The following is a 21,102-nucleotide window of genomic DNA, read 5'->3' as shown; positions in this document are numbered from 1 at the left end:
GCATCTAAAGCATGATTTAAAGGGTGATTCCACCAGTTTTACACATTAAAGTGCTTCCTTGGGCGGCGTTGTGTGTTCGAGACCTCTCTCCGGCCTCTTCCCACAGTCCAAAGACGACAGGTGAGGTTAATCTAAATTACCAGAGGTGTGACTGTGTCTTGTCCCTACACGTCAGCCCTGTGATGAACTTGCAAGCTCGTCAAAGTTGTACCCTGCCGCTCGCCCCAATGTCAGCTGGGTTTGGCAACAAAAGGTTACAGATGATGGATGGAGGTCTCGGGAAGTTCGACCGTACCACATTGAAATTTCCGCATTTTAAAAAATAAGTAAAACCTCTTGTCGTGTCAGTGATGTTTACAAACTGACTCCGAAACTTTCATCCGTTGTATGTCATACATCAAAGGCCTTTAGAGGGTTGTTTGACCATTCAGAGCCACCGTAGTGCGGTAAAACAGACTGATCACAGGACAACGATTAACCCTGATCTCGACCAATATCTGTGTATCCACTTTTCCGACGTCACAATTTGGATTAATGTGTACGTGTCACGACATCCCCTTCACCAGGAGTGGATGGACCCACTATCTTGCTTTTACTTCAACTTCTTCAAAAAGTGAGAGGACCACGAACTCATCTTCACGCTCCTCTCACGCCACATTATCTCATTTCTGATCAGATTAGATTTAAAACCTGATAATGTCCCTGCTTACGCACATTCCTCATTTTTTTCCTAATTGCAGAGCTTGTTGCTGCTCTGCCAGCTCCAGATGTTGTTTGGTGCCTGGCAGTGGATCATTACTCTCTGGGCCTCTGCCACGAATCATGCTTCTGCACACTCTTTTATCCAATCAGGTTGGTTATCTTGTTCCCAGTAAGACTTGTTTTCTTGCCATTTTCGTGCCTCTCTGGACTCATCCCTGCAGATGATGAGTGTAACTGTGAAGTCCTGCCATTTTGGAAATTACGACAATGACACTTACTAACCAGCATGAGGGAGTGAATGAGTTTACAGTTCCCATGTTTTCCTCTACAGTTACAGAAGATGTGGTTTTGCTCTTTGCTCTTCTTTCCCTGCTCTTGTTTTTGACACAGAAGCTAAAAATTAACATTGTTTTGAATGTTTGAACGCATCGTTCAGGGCTGTAGCCAGATTTTTTAAACTGCTGATATCATGAGTCTAAATCTCCCCAGCCTCCCCAGAGAAAGCAGGATTTTTACATGTTTTATTTATTAAATTAACTGCTGAATTATACTGTATTTGCAAAAAAACACAAAACAAACCAAACACCAGAAACTTTCAAGTGTAATGAATGATCAGCTTCGTCTCTTTTTTTCCACTGTAGTGCCGGATTATATAACTCTTTCCAGAAACTTCTAGGAAATCACAGCCCGTAATGTGAAGTGTGACATGCCGATTTAAGACAAAATAAAGCATGATGTGCAGTTGAAAGCTCCAAAAAGTGGATCTTGTGTTTAGGTTATTTAAGCAATGTTAAAAAAAAATAGCATTTTATTTCCCTAAATGAAGGTTTAAATGCTTTTTTCTTTTTCCTAGCCTTCATGATAACTCGTCACTTAACCAGAACCAGCGTTTTACATTGTGACAGGATGCTAGTACTCGTTCTTAGAGCAATTAGTAAGGCGTATCATTCATTTATAGTGATCTAGCTTAGTGACTTTAACGAGTGAATACTACTAACATTATTATCCAGAAAATCAGTAGGATTAACCCTCTGGGGACCATGAATGTCTGTATAAGATTTCATAACCCATCTAACAGAGATATTTATGTCTGGACCAAAGTAGGCCTAGTAGAAACCAACAAACAGACGTCCATTCAACCTAAAAATACAGATGTGACCCCAGTGTTCCCACAGGTAGTTAGAGCGCTGCTAATACTGACTGCATTTTGGGGCTAAATTACAAAATTGCTGTCTCAAAATTACACTGTGTCTGTGATGAAACACCTTAATACCTCAAAAACTAATATCCTGCAACCTTTTCCATTATCCATTGTGCTCTGACAGAAACTATCATCAAAAACTAATAGATAGCAACATTTTGTGCGTCTGTCTAATGCAAGTAACTCATTTCTGAGCAAACTGGCACAAGAAGCCGGATCAGTCCAAGGTCGGGATGTGTGATGTGTTTTTTAACGTCCCATTTTCTCAATCTGCGGTCCGCTGAACGCCCTCAGGGGGTGAAACTCTGCTTCAGATGTGGCTCTCTGTGTTTCATCGCTGGGTGTTTGCCATGTTAGGACAGTTCCCTCTCTTCAGCATCTTTCACATGCCAGATCACTGTGGGCCAGTTCGTCCATCCACTGAGTGGGAAAAACCACTAGTGTGGCAATCTGCAGCCACTCGGAAACCAACAGCGCCGGGCTAATGCTAATTAATTGGAATGCATGGAGGCACATGGGTTATCGCTTTCCTTTTTTGCCCTCTTGCTCTCTCTCTCTACACACACACACACAAACACACAACCCTCTTGCCGCCCACAGCCCTTCAGAGTGTGAACTAAAATGGAAGTGATGTATTGTGGTCTCAACGCTGTGCAAAGCATCTCTGACTCACTGGGACAGAAATGAGCAGAGACACGGACACTGCTCATGTAAGACACTGTCAGTGTGTGTGTGTGTGTGTGTCAGATACTGTGTGTAGGCTCATATCATATGCTCTGTGGAGGTCATGGAGACAGGCGGTGTGTTGCTGTTCAGACCTCTCTGTGTCAACTCGAGAGCTCTTCAGGGGCGGTAAGATGACGGACAGAAGACAGATTGCTGCATTACAATAAGTGTCACGGCACGGCTCAGAAAGTGTATTTCGTGATGTTTTTTAACTCACACCTTCACTACAGTACAGGTAAAAGTCCCCTGACACTCAAAAAGTTGAATGTTTGACCTTCACTGTGCAGAGTTTGACACAAGTAACTAATGCAGTCTACAAGCTCTTTCACACCTACCTCGTTTGACCCGGACTTTTGGACTTTTCAGTTTGATCCTAACTAAAATCACCAACACCTTCTCATCCCAGGTCGTCGCAATGCTTTGTCCCACCACGGCGTCTGATACATATAAACAAAGTACACTTTAGCGTCTGTGTGTGACGTGCAAAGCCTTCTTGCCAGGTTTGGTTAGGTTAAGGAACAAAAACTACTGGGTTAGGTTTAGGTAAAGATCACTGATGTTTGATTTCACCAAGGATGCAAACCCACCACTCAACCCTGACCTCCAACCCTGTTGGAACTTGGTTGCTCAGTATTTTATGCTAGGTGGAGCTGTTGCTCTGATCATCTCATATTTCCATGGATAGAAGAACACAAGAGATAATGAAGGCACAGGAACATAAGAGATGCTCCTGTGCATTTTTTTCATTATCTCTTGTGTTCCTGTGTCTTTCATTATCTCTTGTGTTCCTGTGTCTTTCATTATCTCTTGTGTTCCTGTACTTCATTATCTCTTGTGTTCCTGTGCCTTTCATTATCTCTTGTGTTCCTGTACTTCATTATCTCTTGTGTTCCTGTACTTCATTATCTCTTGTGTTCCTGTGTCTTTCATTATCTCTTGTGTTCCTGTACTTCATTATCTCTTGTGTTCCTGTGCCTTTCATTATCTCTTGTGTTCCTGTACTTCATTATCTCTTGTGTTCCTGTGCCTTTCATTATCTCTTGTGTTCCTGTACTTCATTATCTCTTGTGTTCCTGTACTTCATTATCTCTTGTGTTCCTGTACTTCATTATCTCTTGTGTTCCTGTGTCTTTCATTATCTCTTGTGTTCCTGTACTTCATTATCTCTTGTGTTCCTGTACTTCATTATCTCTTGTGTACCTGTGTCTTTCATAATCTCTTGTGTTCCTGTGTCTTTCATTATCTCTTGTGTTCCTGTGCCTTCATTATCTCTTGTGTTCCTGTGCCTTCATTATCTCTTGTGTTCCTGTGCCTTCATTATCTCTTGTGTTCCTGTGTCTTTCATTATCTCTTGTTGTTCTGTGTCTTTCATTATCTCTTGTGTTCCTGTGTCTTTCATTATCTCTTGTGTTCCTGTACTTCATTATCTCTTTTGTTCATGTGCCTTTCATTATCTCTTGTGTTCCTGTACTTCATTATCTCTTATGTTCCTGTACTTCATTATCTCTTATGTTCCTGTATTTCATTATCTCTTGTGTTCCTGTGCCTTCATTATCTCTTGTGTTCCTGCACTTCATTATCTCTTATGTTCCTGTACTTCATTATCTCTTATGTTCCTGTATTTCATTATCTCTTGTGTTCCTGTGCCTTCATTATCTCTTGTGTTCCTGTACTTCATTATCTCTTATGTTCCTGTACTTCATTATCTCTTGTGTTCCTGTGCCTTCATTATCTCTTGTGTTCCTGCACTTCAGTATCTCTTGTGTTCCTCTGTCTTCAGTATCTCTTGTGTTCCTGTACTTCATTATCTCTTGTGTTCCTGTACTTCATTATCTCTTGTGTTCCTGTGCCTTCATTATCTATTGTGTTCCTGTGTCTTTCATTATCTCTTGTGTTCCTGTACTTCATTATCTCTTGTGTTCCTGTGTCTTTCATTATCTCTTGTGTACCTGTGTCTTTCATTATCTCTTGTGTTCCTGTGTCTTTCATAATCTCTTGTGTTCCTGTGTCTTTCATTATCTCTTGTGTTCCTGTGTCTTTCATAATCTCTTGTGTTCCTGTGTCTTTCATTATCTCTTGTGTTCCTGTGTCTTTCATAATCTCTTGTGTTCCTGTGTCTTTCATTATCTCTTGTGTTCCTGTACTTCATTATCTCTTGTGTTCCTGTGCCTTTCATTATCTCTTGTGTTCCTGTACTTCATTATCTCTTTTGTTCATGTGCCTTTCATTATCTCTTGTGTTCCTGCACTTCATTATCTCTTATGTTCCTGTACTTCATTATCTCTTATGTTCCTGTATTTCATTATCTCTTGTGTTCCTGTGCCTTCATTATCTCTTGTGTTCCTGTACTTCATTATCTCTTGTGTTCCTGTGCCTTCATTATCTCTTGTGTTCCTGTACTTCATTATCTCTTGTGTTCCTGTACTTCATTATCTCTTGTGTTCCTGTACTTCATTATCTCTTGTGTTCCTGTGTCTTTCATTATCTCTTGTGTTCCTGTGTCTTTCATAATCTCTTGTGTTCCTGTGTCTTTCATTATCTCTTGTGTTCCTGTGTCTTTCATAATCTCTTGTGTTCCTGTGTCTTTCATTATCTCTTGTGTTCCTGTACTTCATTATCTCTTGTGTTCCTGTGCCTTTCATTATCTCTTGTGTTCCTGTACTTCATTATCTCTTTTGTTCATGTGCCTTTCATTATCTCTTGTGTTCCTGCACTTCATTATCTCTTATGTTCCTGTACTTCATTATCTCTTATGTTCCTGTATTTCATTATCTCTTGTGTTCCTGTGCCTTCATTATCTCTTGTGTTCCTGTACTTCATTATCTCTTATGTTCCTGTACTTCATTATCTCTTGTGTTCCTGTGCCTTCATTATCTCTTGTGTTCCTGCACTTCAGTATCTCTTGTGTTCCTCTGTCTTCAGTATCTCTTGTGTTCCTGTACTTCATTATCTCTTGTGTTCCTGTACTTCATTATCTCTTGTGTTCCTGTGCCTTCATTATCTATTGTGTTCCTGTGTCTTTCATTATCTCTTGTGTTCCTGTGCCTTCATTATCTCTTGTGTTCCTGTGTCTTTCATTATCTCTTGTTGTTCTGTGTCTTTCATTATCTCTTGTGTTCCTGTGTCTTTCATTATCTCTTGTGTTCCTGTACTTCATTATCTCTTTTGTTCATGTGCCTTTCATTATCTCTTGTGTTCCTGTACTTCATTATCTCTTATGTTCCTGTACTTCATTATCTCTTATGTTCCTGTATTTCATTATCTCTTGTGTTCCTGTGCCTTCATTATCTCTTGTGTTCCTGCACTTCATTATCTCTTATGTTCCTGTACTTCATTATCTCTTATGTTCCTGTATTTCATTATCTCTTGTGTTCCTGTGCCTTCATTATCTCTTGTGTTCCTGTACTTCATTATCTCTTATGTTCCTGTACTTCATTATCTCTTGTGTTCCTGTGCCTTCATTATCTCTTGTGTTCCTGCACTTCAGTATCTCTTGTGTTCCTCTGTCTTCAGTATCTCTTGTGTTCCTGTACTTCATTATCTCTTGTGTTCCTGTACTTCATTATCTCTTGTGTTCCTGTGCCTTCATTATCTATTGTGTTCCTGTGTCTTTCATTATCTCTTGTGTTCCTGTACTTCATTATCTCTTGTGTTCCTGTGTCTTTCATTATCTCTTGTGTACCTGTGTCTTTCATTATCTCTTGTGTTCCTGTGTCTTTCATAATCTCTTGTGTTCCTGTGTCTTTCATTATCTCTTGTGTTCCTGTGTCTTTCATAATCTCTTGTGTTCCTGTGTCTTTCATTATCTCTTGTGTTCCTGTGTCTTTCATAATCTCTTGTGTTCCTGTGTCTTTCATTATCTCTTGTGTTCCTGTACTTCATTATCTCTTGTGTTCCTGTGCCTTTCATTATCTCTTGTGTTCCTGTACTTCATTATCTCTTTTGTTCATGTGCCTTTCATTATCTCTTGTGTTCCTGCACTTCATTATCTCTTATGTTCCTGTACTTCATTATCTCTTGTGTTCCTGTACTTCATTATCTCTTGTGTTCCTGTGCCTTCATTATCTATTGTGTTCCTGTGTCTTTCATTATCTCTTGTGTTCCTGTACTTCATTATCTCTTGTGTTCCTGTGTCTTTCATTATCTCTTGTGTACCTGTGTCTTTCATTATCTCTTGTGTTCCTGTGTCTTTCATAATCTCTTGTGTTCCTGTGTCTTTCATTATCTCTTGTGTTCCTGTGTCTTTCATAATCTCTTGTGTTCCTGTGTCTTTCATTATCTCTTGTGTTCCTGTGTCTTTCATAATCTCTTGTGTTCCTGTGTCTTTCATTATCTCTTGTGTTCCTGTACTTCATTATCTCTTGTGTTCCTGTGCCTTTCATTATCTCTTGTGTTCCTGTACTTCATTATCTCTTTTGTTCATGTGCCTTTCATTATCTCTTGTGTTCCTGCACTTCATTATCTCTTATGTTCCTGTACTTCATTATCTCTTATGTTCCTGTATTTCATTATCTCTTGTGTTCCTGTGCCTTCATTATCTCTTGTGTTCCTGTACTTCATTATCTCTTGTGTTCCTGTGCCTTCATTATCTCTTGTGTTCCTGTACTTCATTATCTCTTGTGTTCCTGTACTTCATTATCTCTTGTGTTCCTGTACTTCATTATCTCTTGTGTTCCTGTGTCTTTCATTATCTCTTGTGTTCCTGTGTCTTTCATAATCTCTTGTGTTCCTGTGTCTTTCATTATCTCTTGTGTTCCTGTGTCTTTCATAATCTCTTGTGTTCCTGTGTCTTTCATTATCTCTTGTGTTCCTGTACTTCATTATCTCTTGTGTTCCTGTGCCTTTCATTATCTCTTGTGTTCCTGTACTTCATTATCTCTTTTGTTCATGTGCCTTTCATTATCTCTTGTGTTCCTGCACTTCATTATCTCTTATGTTCCTGTACTTCATTATCTCTTATGTTCCTGTATTTCATTATCTCTTGTGTTCCTGTGCCTTCATTATCTCTTGTGTTCCTGTACTTCATTATCTCTTATGTTCCTGTACTTCATTATCTCTTGTGTTCCTGTGCCTTCATTATCTCTTGTGTTCCTGCACTTCAGTATCTCTTGTGTTCCTCTGTCTTCAGTATCTCTTGTGTTCCTGTACTTCATTATCTCTTGTGTTCCTGTACTTCATTATCTCTTGTGTTCCTGTGCCTTCATTATCTATTGTGTTCCTGTGTCTTTCATTATCTCTTGTGTTCCTGTGCCTTCATTATCTCTTGTGTTCCTGTGTCTTTCATTATCTCTTGTTGTTCTGTGTCTTTCATTATCTCTTGTGTTCCTGTGTCTTTCATTATCTCTTGTGTTCCTGTACTTCATTATCTCTTTTGTTCATGTGCCTTTCATTATCTCTTGTGTTCCTGTACTTCATTATCTCTTATGTTCCTGTACTTCATTATCTCTTATGTTCCTGTATTTCATTATCTCTTGTGTTCCTGTGCCTTCATTATCTCTTGTGTTCCTGCACTTCATTATCTCTTATGTTCCTGTACTTCATTATCTCTTATGTTCCTGTATTTCATTATCTCTTGTGTTCCTGTGCCTTCATTATCTCTTGTGTTCCTGTACTTCATTATCTCTTATGTTCCTGTACTTCATTATCTCTTGTGTTCCTGTGCCTTCATTATCTCTTGTGTTCCTGCACTTCAGTATCTCTTGTGTTCCTCTGTCTTCAGTATCTCTTGTGTTCCTGTACTTCATTATCTCTTGTGTTCCTGTACTTCATTATCTCTTGTGTTCCTGTGCCTTCATTATCTATTGTGTTCCTGTGTCTTTCATTATCTCTTGTGTTCCTGTACTTCATTATCTCTTGTGTTCCTGTGTCTTTCATTATCTCTTGTGTACCTGTGTCTTTCATTATCTCTTGTGTTCCTGTGTCTTTCATAATCTCTTGTGTTCCTGTGTCTTTCATTATCTCTTGTGTTCCTGTGTCTTTCATAATCTCTTGTGTTCCTGTGTCTTTCATTATCTCTTGTGTTCCTGTGTCTTTCATAATCTCTTGTGTTCCTGTGTCTTTCATTATCTCTTGTGTTCCTGTACTTCATTATCTCTTGTGTTCCTGTGCCTTTCATTATCTCTTGTGTTCCTGTACTTCATTATCTCTTTTGTTCATGTGCCTTTCATTATCTCTTGTGTTCCTGCACTTCATTATCTCTTATGTTCCTGTACTTCATTATCTCTTATGTTCCTGTATTTCATTATCTCTTGTGTTCCTGTGCCTTCATTATCTCTTGTGTTCCTGTACTTCATTATCTCTTGTGTTCCTGTGCCTTCATTATCTCTTGTGTTCCTGTACTTCATTATCTCTTGTGTTCCTGTACTTCATTATCTCTTGTGTTCCTGTACTTCATTATCTCTTGTGTTCCTGTGTCTTTCATTATCTCTTGTGTTCCTGTGTCTTTCATAATCTCTTGTGTTCCTGTGTCTTTCATTATCTCTTGTGTTCCTGTGTCTTTCATAATCTCTTGTGTTCCTGTGTCTTTCATTATCTCTTGTGTTCCTGTACTTCATTATCTCTTGTGTTCCTGTGCCTTTCATTATCTCTTGTGTTCCTGTACTTCATTATCTCTTTTGTTCATGTGCCTTTCATTATCTCTTGTGTTCCTGCACTTCATTATCTCTTATGTTCCTGTACTTCATTATCTCTTATGTTCCTGTATTTCATTATCTCTTGTGTTCCTGTGCCTTCATTATCTCTTGTGTTCCTGTACTTCATTATCTCTTATGTTCCTGTACTTCATTATCTCTTGTGTTCCTGTGCCTTCATTATCTCTTGTGTTCCTGCACTTCAGTATCTCTTGTGTTCCTCTGTCTTCAGTATCTCTTGTGTTCCTGTACTTCATTATCTCTTGTGTTCCTGTACTTCATTATCTCTTGTGTTCCTGTGCCTTCATTATCTATTGTGTTCCTGTGTCTTTCATTATCTCTTGTGTTCCTGTACTTCATTATCTCTTGTGTTCCTGTGTCTTTCATTATCTCTTGTGTACCTGTGTCTTTCATTATCTCTTGTGTTCCTGTGTCTTTCATAATCTCTTGTGTTCCTGTGTCTTTCATTATCTCTTGTGTTCCTGTGTCTTTCATAATCTCTTGTGTTCCTGTGTCTTTCATTATCTCTTGTGTTCCTGTGTCTTTCATAATCTCTTGTTTTCCTGTGTCTTTCATTATCTCTTGTGTTCCTGTACTTCATTATCTCTTGTGTTCCTGTGCCTTTCATTATCTCTTGTGTTCCTGTACTTCATTATCTCTTGTGTTCCTGTGCCTTTCATTATCTCTTGTGTTCCTGTGTCTTTCATTATCTCTTGTGTTCCTGTGTCTTTCATTATCTCTTGTGTTCCTGTGTCTTTCATAATCTCTTGTGTTCCTGTGTCTTTCATTATCTCTTGTGTTCCTGTACTTCATTATCTCTTGTGTTCCTGTGCCTTTCATTATCTCTTGTGTTCCTGTACTTCATTATCTCTTGTGTTCCTGTGCCTTTCATTATCTCTTGTGTTCCTGTACTTCATTATCTCTTGTGTTCCTGTGTCTTTCATTATCTCTTGTGTTCCTGTACTTCATTATCTCTTGTGTTCCTGTACTTCATTATCTCTTGTGTTCCTGTACTTCATTATCTCTTGTGTTCCTGTGTCTTTCATTATCTCTTGTGTACCTGTGTCTTTCATTATCTCTTGTGTTCCTGTGCCTTCATTATCTCTTGTGTTCCTGTGCCTTCATTATCTCTTGTGTTCCTGTACTTCATTATCTCTTGTGTTCCTGTGTCTTTCATTATCTCTTGTGGTTCTGTGTCTTTCATTATCTCTTGTGTTCCTGTGTCTTTCATTATCTCTTGTGTTCCTGTACTTCATTATCTCTTTTGTTCATGTGCCTTTCATTATCTCTTGTGTTCCTGTACTTCATTATCTGTTGTGTTCCTGTGCCTTTCATTATCTCTTGTGTTCCTGTACTTCATTATCTCTTGTGTTCCTGTGTCTTTCATTATCTCTTGTGTTCCTGTACTTCATTATCTCTTTTGTTCATGTGCCTTTCATTATCTCGTGTTCCTGTACTTCATTATCTGTTGTGTTCCTGTGCCTTTCATTATCTGTTGTGTTCCTGTACTTCATTATCTCTTGTGTTCCTGTACTTCATTATCTCTTGTGTTCCTGTACTTCATTATCTCTTGTGTTCCTGTGCCTTTCATTATCTCTTGTGTTCCTGTGTCTTTCATTATCTCTTGTGTTCCTGTGTCTTTCATTATCTCTTGTGTTCCTGTGTCTTTCATAATCTCTTGTGTTCCTGTGTCTTTCATTATCTCTTGTGTTCCTGTACTTCATTATCTCTTGTGTTCCTGTGCCTTTCATTATCTCTTGTGTTCCTGTACTTCATTATCTCTTGTGTTCCTGTGCCTTTCATTATCTCTTGTGTTCCTGTACTTCATTATCTCTTGTGTTCCTGTGTCTTTCATTATCTCTTGTGTTCCTGTACTTCATTATCTCTTGTGTTCCTGTACTTCATTATCTCTTGTGTTCCTGTACTTCATTATCTCTTGTGTTCCTGTGTCTTTCATTATCTCTTGTGTACCTGTGTCTTTCATTATCTCTTGTGTTCCTGTGCCTTCATTATCTCTTGTGTTCCTGTACTTCATTATCTCTTGTGTTCCTGTGTCTTTCATTATCTCTTGTGGTTCTGTGTCTTTCATTATCTCTTGTGTTCCTGTGTCTTTCATTATCTCTTGTGTTCCTGTACTTCATTATCTCTTTTGTTCATGTGCCTTTCATTATCTCTTGTGTTCCTGTACTTCATTATCTGTTGTGTTCCTGTGCCTTTCATTATCTCTTGTGTTCCTGTACTTCATTATCTCTTGTGTTCCTGTGTCTTTCATTATCTCTTGTGTTCCTGTACTTCATTATCTCTTTTGTTCATGTGCCTTTCATTATCTCTTGTGTTCCTGTACTTCATTATCTGTTGTGTTCCTGTGCCTTTCATTATCTCTTGTGTTCCTGTACTTCATTATCTCTTGTGTTCCTGTACTTCATTATCTCTTGTGTTCCTGTACTTCATTATCTCTTATGTTCCTGTACTTCATTATCTCTTGTGTTCCTGTGCCTTCATTATCTCTTGTGTTCCTGCACTTCAGTATCTCTTGTGTTCCTCTGTCTTCATTATCTCTTGTGTTCCTGTACTTCATTATCTCTTGTGTTCCTGTACTTCATTATCTCTTGTGTTCCTGTACTTCATTATCTCTTGTGTTCCTGTGCCTTTCATTATCTCTTATGTTCCTGTGCCTTCATTATCTCTTGTGTTCCTGTACTTCATTATCTCTTGTGTTCCTGTGTCTGTCATTATCTCTTGTGTTCCTGTGTCTGTCATTTTCTCTTGTGTTACTGTGTCTTTCGTTATCTCTTGTGTTCCTCTGTCTTCATTATCTCTTGTGTTCCTGTGCTTTCATTGTCTCTTATGAAAGACACAGGAACACAAGAGATAATGAAGGCACAGGATGAAAATAGACAAACCAACGAAGAGTAAAAGAAAAACACAGATTTAAATACACAAGGGCTTGTGAATAGATGTAACACAGGTGTACACAGAAAAGGGTGGGGAAACAGACATAGACAGGAGATAGAAAAAAGTAAAACATGACACACAAGGATACACTTTTCAACATAAAATAGGAAATCAACTGAACTATAACCACTAAATCCAAACAACAAAAAGCAGGCAAAGGAGTCCAAAGAAAAAATTAAAAATAAATACTTAACTGAAGACAAAACAAAAGCTACGGAGAACACATGAGACACATGAGACACATGAGAACTGGGGAACAGGCACAGGAACAAGATACATAGAAGGCACAGGATGTTAAACATTCAAATATATAAATTCACAAGAGCTAAAGAACAATTGAAACACTAGTGTACACAGAAAAAGGGCGGGAAAACAGACAATGACAGGAAGTGGATAGTAAAACAGGACACATAAGTATAAACCTCTCAACATAAAACAACAAAATCAACTGAACTAAAACCACAAACCATGACACAACTACTGTTCATCTCAGTTACTATGCTCTTGTGCATACAAATAAACCACAGAGTTCTTACAGAATGTGTGATCATGTGTTTTATGATCATTCCTATGCAAAGCTGTATAATCACAATTTATTCTGCTGCAGTATGTCTGCTGCATGATTGCACTTTTAAACCCTGCAGACCCACTGATGAGTCAGTCAATATGAGCTCAAGCTGTTCGGCCAAACATTGTTCAAACCCACAGACATGTATTTTATATTCCAGCAGAGATCCTAAAGCCTCCAAAGAGACTAGTTTGTCAGGCTGAGTATTTGAGAAATGTGTAAAAATGATTACGCTCCAGACATATTTAAGGGAAGAGAAGAAAGAGTATTGGGTTGGATATATATTTTATATGACTTCGACAGTGTGGAAAGAGATGAGTTTCCCAAACTTGAAGCAATCTACAGGAGAATAAAAGAAGGAACCTGTCTGCTTTAAACCAAAGATTTGACACATAACCATCTTCGACACACTTCAGACATTTTGAAGAACCCTCAAACAAGAAAATATAATGATATAATGAGACTGCGTCTACAAACGCATGTGATGAGATCCTCACATGCACATTTCCAATGATGCCCGAGGGCCAAGCAGCATATGACATCAGGCAGAAGAGCTGACTTGGGCGTTCATGTCCGCTGCATTCTGTTATTCATCTGTCTACTCGCCTCCCTCCATCACCGATCAGTCCTCCACAGTCGAGTTGACACCTTGTTTGCGTCTCCTGGACTCAGGAACTGACAGCTGAGTCACGGAGTCAGGACTCTGTGGTCGGATAATGACTGCAGAAGCCAAATCAAGCGGACGCAGGAATACGGTAGTTTGTACTGGACTTAAACAGCAGGCTCGGTTAATCCTCGGTCTGGTCCAAAAGCAGCATGCAACTGCAGCTCAGAAGGAAAAGTGAGGAAGGAATTTGACCTGGTTAATTGTTAGACTGTGAAAGACTAAAAATGTTTTGTCCATTGGGGTTGAAAATGTCTGCAAGATCCAGTCCGTCCTTAGTTCATGATTGGACGTCATAGACCTTATTCAGACGGCGACCATTTCCTTCTTATATCATGCTCAAATGTCAAGTCCATTGCAAGTCCTATAAACATAGGTAATCTGACACATTTGATCAGCAACTGTAATTACAACAGATAGTGAAAATTAGGAGGGACAAAGGACCGTATTTCAAGTAAAACAACATATTTGATTATCATTTTAGTTGTCAATCACTCATTAAGCGATCAAATGATAACAATTTGGTATATTTCCTTAGTTTATACAACTTGCAACCTGAAACACAGCAGCGTTACATTATCCCGACCTTTGAGCTTCACACCCTGAGCGTGATGTCAGAGAAAAATGACTGCCGTGTGAATATGGTGTATGCGCCTGACTCTCAAGGCAAAACTGTATTTGTAGTTTTCTAGCTTTCTAGCTTATTTGCCTCGAAATATAGTGGAGTAGAAGTATAAGGTGCCATAAAATAGAAATACTTAAGTAAAGTACTTGAGTAAATGTATTTATTTGTATCCTCCTACTGACACTAGGCGCAAATTGCTGTACTTGAACAGACAGCAAGATCTGACCAACCTGAGTAACAAGACTGTTTGTTCTGGGTGTGTGTGTGTTAAATAAAAACAGAAGGAGAACAGGTAGAACAGCGACAGAGAGACGTCCCAGATCAGAGCCCATCCACTGAAACAGACACTTCATAAAAATGTTTTGACACCAACATCTGTTCGAGACGCCGCACGTCAGCTGACGTATCCTGATCTCCTGCAGCTGTCGCCTCGCTCACTCGCTACGTCGACGACTCAGGAGTTTCACTGCGGAACTGAAACTGAAACTCTGAGACTGAGGTGAAGTCACGCAATCCAAATGTCCCTGTACCTGCAAATCTGATCAGGTGTGTGAGCTGCTGTCTCTCACCCTGCAGAGTCACAGTGAATATATATTGTCGAGAATGAAAAAGGCTGATCTTCATAACCCATGAAAGACCCTTTCAGAGACACTTTGTTTGAAAAGTTTTCTCGGTGATGCATTGCATTATTAATTACTTGTAAAATGAATTGTTTTAGCCTTTTTCCAGACTCATGTTGTTGTCATTAGGTCATATTTCAGTCCTCAGCACAGACATGAGAAACAGTAACTGATATGACAGTAATCCACAGCTGTTCTCTCTCACTCGAACACCCACCGCTCAGTGAAAAAAGCCCTGTGTCTCCCTTTCTTCTCTACATACATGCACATAAACACTCCACCTCCAGTCCTCTCCTCTCTGTCTACGTGTCACCATTATTGCATAAGCGCGCCGCTGCCAGCAGCATCGGGTCGTCGTACTGTGAAACCTTCTAGACAGAAGCACCGAGCGAGGGAGGAAATGAGTGAAGGTGTGAAAGTGAGGAGAGAGACACGAGGAGGTGAGAATGTGAGGGAGAAGATGGTTAAGTATCTTTTATATTGAGTGGAGGGAGGGTGAAGCGAGGGACGACAGGCGTGACGATCACACCTGTGGCTGACTCATCCCACCTCTGCCTTCCACAAATTAATCTGTTAAACGATGAGAGGCTCGGGTGATTGACAGACGGATGGATGCATGCAGGAAACAGAGGGATAAAAATAACAAACAGTAGGCATACAAGAAAATGTAATTCATTCATTTTTGAATACTGGATCATGTCTCTGCTCTGAGAAAGACATCTGACAAGATAGAAAATAAAAAACAAAGAAGTGTTAAAGACTTTAAAGAGATCAACACTCTTTATTCACTTTTATTCAGACGCCGGTGTCACAGTTACACAAAAAGGTGAGGAACCAAATGCAAAATCAAAAATCTACAAGTCAAAATCCAAAGTCGAAGCAACAGAAAGGCAGGAAAGGAAAGTCCAAAAAACTAAAGAGAAAGACAAAAACTGAAAAAAATCCAAGGGGAAACAAATCACAAGACACAAGAGGATATAGCTACAAAATAAAACAGGGACTGTATGAGAAATCCATGGGAGAGACATGGGTTACTCTACAACAGTGATTACTGTAGGAACATAGAGCTATTTAACACATATATCACTTACAGCAGCTGTAACACATCCAGCGAACACAGACCAACATTATCATTATCGTTATCAAATTTTCACTCTCATTCTGTCTTTGCGCTGGGGCAGCCGCAGCCATCGGCATTATATTTCGGGTCATCCATCTGTCCATTAGTACGTCCTTGCCTCATGAACGCGATATCTCAGGAGCGCCTTGAGGGAATTTCTTGAATTTTGGCAACAACGTCCACTTGGATTCAAGGAAGAACTGATAAGAAGTGCAGCTTTTTCGAGTCGGTATGTCGCTGGCTCCGCTGTCCCAAAGACATCCAGATCGTTTTTCATTTTCAACACAGAAAGAAACTTGAGATTATTCATTCATTTAGTCTTTAAAGGAGACATGAGGCCAGATAGAAATGGTGCTGGACTGCCAGTCGGTCTTCATTGTCCTGGGACACCCATGGTACCATTATCTGTAGCCTTTACATTGCCAGTTTAAAGCAGCATCAATATTTCACAAGTTGCAATGAATCTACAAGAACTTCTTGAGATTTTGGTGTCTTTTCCACATAATTCAGGCAGAAATACAAAAGTTGGAGGATGTTGGAGATGAAGCAGAACTTTACTTCCCACCTGTTTCGAACACCTCCACTTGCTGGATAATCAGTGGGAATAAAACCAACATTTTGATCGATGCACTGAGGCAGATAAGGACATAAATAAAGCTGCTAAACATTTTAAAGCTTGTAAACTATAGTTTGGCATCTTCTGTCATCTTTACAGTGTTTGAAGACTTTATGCCTCTTAGCTTTACTAACTGAACGCCCGCCAAAACAAGAGAAAGCCAAATACATAAAAGCTGGCTCAGAAAGATGATGTGTTGAGGTCTTCTTTCTGAAGGTTTTTCAGCAGCTGGTCTGGATTTTTAGATGACAAAAGATAAGCTCAGGTAGTGTTTCGAGTCCCTTGCTGCCGGTATGTGAGTTTTGGATGGGAGATAATTGTGGTTTTTGCTGAAGAGCTTCCAGTTTCCTCACGTCTGCTTGAATATTTTATGCTAATTACTCTGAGGTATTCATCAGTGAGAAGCAGGGAGAGAGACGGAGAGCAACAGCCTGCAGCAGATAACAAGACACCAGATCTCTTCCTCCGAGCTCCCACCAAGCTCACCTGCATGTGTGTGTGTGTGTGTGTGTGTGTGTGTGTGTGTGTGTGTGCAGGTCGGTGTGTGAAAGCGTCCTCAGGGTGTCCCCATAGACAATATGAATCTTTGTCTCCATTGCACCCCAGAGAAGAAAAGGGTCGGACTGAGATTCAAGTTCACTGCCATCAAGGACACATCCACAGCTGTGATCACCACACACACACACACACACACACACACATAGCCACACACACACTCGGCATGTCACGCGCTTTCAGTCCACATTCAAAGGGGGGGGGGGTCTTCGGGGAGAGACAATAGCAGCACATGCATATATTTGGACATGTAATGAGGGCACAGCCCACCAATTAAGGAGGAGTGGTGTGTGTGTGTGTGTGTGTGGATGTGTGTGTGTGTGTGTGCATATGTGTGTGTGTGTGTGTGGACCACTAGTCCCGGCAGGGGATGGAGACGAAACCCAACGGAGGGGAACCGACCCCATTCAGAGCTGGTAATCCAATTCTGAAAGCTGTCTTTCAGAGGAGGAGGAGTGTGTGTGTGTGTGTGTGTGTGTGTGTGTGTGTGTGTGTGTGTGTGTGTGTGTGTTCAGACCAGTTGTGTGTGGGTGGGGCCGAGGGGGGGGGGGGCGAGTAGAAGTAGCTTAGAGTAGTTGTTTAATGTGAATGCAAAGCAGGGGAGGGGTCGGGTTTCTCCCCTTCTTGTAACCGTTCATTTGTTTTTTAAATCCATGACTCCCGCTCTCTCGGGGGCCACGGCCGAGGACAGTTAAGACCACCGTCTCAACCCCCCTCCACCACCACCAGCAGCAGCAGCAGCTCTCTGTCCTTCGGTTCGATAACCCAATAATGAGTGCTTTTATCCCAGGCTCAAGTTTCAAGCTTTCGCTTTTTCGGGACCCTGAACTTAACAGAGAAAAAAGACTCAAAAAGAGAAACTCAGTGTGCTGAAAGTGGATCTCCAGTCGGGGAGCTTAAGGACGAGTTAGACGAAAACACTTGAATGTGAACTTTCTCCAACTAAACTTTTTCAAAAAGAGACAACCGTGACCACATGATTTGTCACCATCCTTTATATGAAGGCTTTCATTAGCACGACTCACCAAATAAAGTCTCGTTGAAGATGTTAAAGCTCAGTGCACAGTGGTGGAGAGTAATCGAGTATATTTCCAAGTATTTCCAATTCATCTAACTTTTTTACTTCTACTCAACTACTTCTACCGGCTGATAAGAGGAAACACATCAGCAAGGGAACGGACTTTGACACAACGGATCAATTATGAGCTCTATCGTTATTAGTCAGCAACTTTTGGGTTGCCAGGTTGGGAAAAATCTCTGCTGCTGGTAAGTCATGAATAATTAAGGCAGTCTCAGTTTGTATTCAACCGTCAAGTCTGCAGATACAAAGTGAAGACGTCATTATCAAACTTTCTGATGAAGAGTTTCTTACTTTCTAACAAGCAACCAGCTGCATTTCTGTGTGACGCCCTGCAGATCTCCTCTACAAGGTCAGAAGTCGGTCTCCTTAAACCATTCAGACCCTTTGTTAAGTTTTCTGGGCTGTTCTTGTTACAGTGCAAGAGGAATAAATGTGATGCCCCATCCCCAAAGTGAAGATCAGACAAACCTTTGCATGCTTATTTTCATTGCAGATGATCTTTCTTCGGGATTTCCTGAACCCATTTCCAAACACATGCCTCCGTACTGTAAACTACAGTGATTAGCATCTTCCTGCAACGAGAATCAGACCAACGTTGAGGTGGAGTGATTTTTTACAATTCATCCAGCGACAACAACAGTAATTTCAAAAGAAAATGCAGAAGCGCAGAGTTGCGACGTAATAATTCATCTGTGTTTTGTCAAACTCAGAGAAATCCTCGGAAGAAGAGGAAGATGTTGAGAAAAAAAAAGGGGATTTATTTACGCTTTGATCCTCACTGCTGTCGTCCTTTGATGATTTTCGCTATGTTTTATTAAAACAGAGGATTCGAGAGGAGCTGGGAATACAGCAGGTATGGCTGTGAGAAGAAATGATGAATGGTGAGAGAGAGGGGTTGAAAAGAGAGACAAAACCAGGGGTGGATGATGAGCGGGGCGAGGGGTCCCCTGTAAGGCCCACCAGGTCTCCACAGGCTGCTGAAGAATGGAGCGCTGCAACAGAGCGCCCGTTATTTTCTTTGTGCGCCCGGGAAACCGGAGATGCTCCTCCGCTCGGCTACTGAGTGACATCAGCCGCTTGGGGAGAAGACACACACACACACACACACACACATACACATAAAATAACAACTCCCATGCACATTAAAACACACTCTGGAGAAGACACACATACAGATGCAGGAGCCTGAACCACCCACCACTTCCACACAGACATCCCAGATTTCCTCTAAATGGCTAAATATTTGCATACGCTGCCGCTCCAATTATCGGCCTGTCTCCCTCTCCTGCTCTTTTATCAGCGGGTGAAGACAGGTCTGTGTGAGGTTTAATGAGAGTGAGACAGGCGCTGTCATCTCTCTGACACCGCCCGCTGTCTCTCTCTCATTACTGCTATTATAGCAGAAAGGGAACAAAAACAAAGACTTCTGTGAGCCTGGAGGCGTTTGTTGAGTCTATCAAAGTATAATACGCACACAGACTGTACATAACATATAAATAGGATATATTTAGTCATCAGACGTGATGCGGCTGCATGCTCTGTGCATGAAAAGGGAAGCATATTTTCCAAATGCAACATAATGATATGAAGGCAGAAGGACAGTCAGGCAACTGTGAGTTCTGTTTGGTTATTTTGGCTTTTTTTACTTCAGGTCCAGGATCAAAATAATACTTAAATCCTAACTGGATTTGTTGCCCAAACTGAATTGTCGGCTACACGTAACAGGTTGAAATGTCAGACTGTATAATCCAATTTCAGGGAAAAGGAAGGTAATGTGGACTTTGTGTCACGAACATGAATGAGATTGAATTTTGGTGACACGAGTGTGTGCTCATGGGAAGAACATTTTATGGAAATTAGGCAGACAAGAGGAGGGTGTTAGGGTCTCATTCTTATACAGACGTGCTCATTTTTAAGGCCGTGTAACCCTGTGTAGGCGATTTCAGGTATTCTAGCTAAAATTAAAGGGGCAATATGTAAAAATGTTTGTTGAAAACGCTCAACAGAAAGTGAAGAAACAGCAGTTAGGACGTTATGATGCCTGTGTAGTTTGTTGCAGAGATATCTACTGAAGTTAGCATGCTAACCAGCTAGCCACGGCTAATTTGTTAGGTTAGTTTTTCATTGTGATTACATTTGCTAATGGCGGCAGTTCTGCATGTGGTTTATCCCAGTTGTGTTGCCGTATGCTACCTAGCTAGCTGTTCAAGATGGTGGACGCACTCTTATCTCCGGCAGCTACCCTGATTGGGTAGTGACAGCCTTTATAATGTTGAATATTGTAGGGAAACAGATATAGGCTAGTTTAGTCTGTTAGTAGCATACCACAGAAGGTGATGCGCCGACTCCTAGCATTGTCGGCTAACAGCTATCACTCAAACAAAGCCCTTAGTGTTGAGGATTTACAGCTGTTTACACAAACAAATGTTTTTGTCCGCTTTTGAACAAGGCTAATAGTCTACAGCCATGTTAGCTAGCAAAGTACAGCCTCACAGAGCTAAATGCTAATGTTAGCCTGCTAACATGCTAACGTTAAGCAGGTATACCATGTTTTTTATCTTAGTTAGTGTGCTAGTATTCTAACAATGACTTATTCGCACAAAAAATGTTATTGTCATCAATTTTGCAGGTATTTTGTGATTAAAAAACAAAACGTAAAAACCTGACGGTGCTGGAGGAAAAGACGAGGGATCAATAGGCTTCATCCTGAAAAAAGTATAAATGCAATAAAGAAAATAACTGACATTACCGTCCCTCGAGCCACATTGTCCTCGTGGCTAAAAACTGCTCAAAAGTGGATAATTAAAATTTCAGTCAGACTTTCGGTCGGGTGGATTCCTGCTGAAACAGAATGATGTGAGCTCATTAAACTGACAGCACTAATTAAGAAAGATGGATGTGTCATTCGTCTCACACCTACCAGTTGAAACAAAGCTGACATGAGAGCAGAAGTCAATCAGCCACAGTCTGTTCACCCTCACATAACAGGTCTCATCAAGCAAAGGGAAGTGAAGACACCTGTGTGGGTGGCCGGTGGGTT

This window comes from Pagrus major, chromosome 10, assembly GCF_040436345.1.
Source record: "Pagrus major chromosome 10, Pma_NU_1.0".
In the NCBI taxonomy this organism is placed as follows: domain Eukaryota; kingdom Metazoa; phylum Chordata; class Actinopteri; order Spariformes; family Sparidae; genus Pagrus; species Pagrus major.
The sequence above is the reverse complement of the archived record's forward strand: the minus strand, read 5'-3'. Positions refer to the sequence as shown.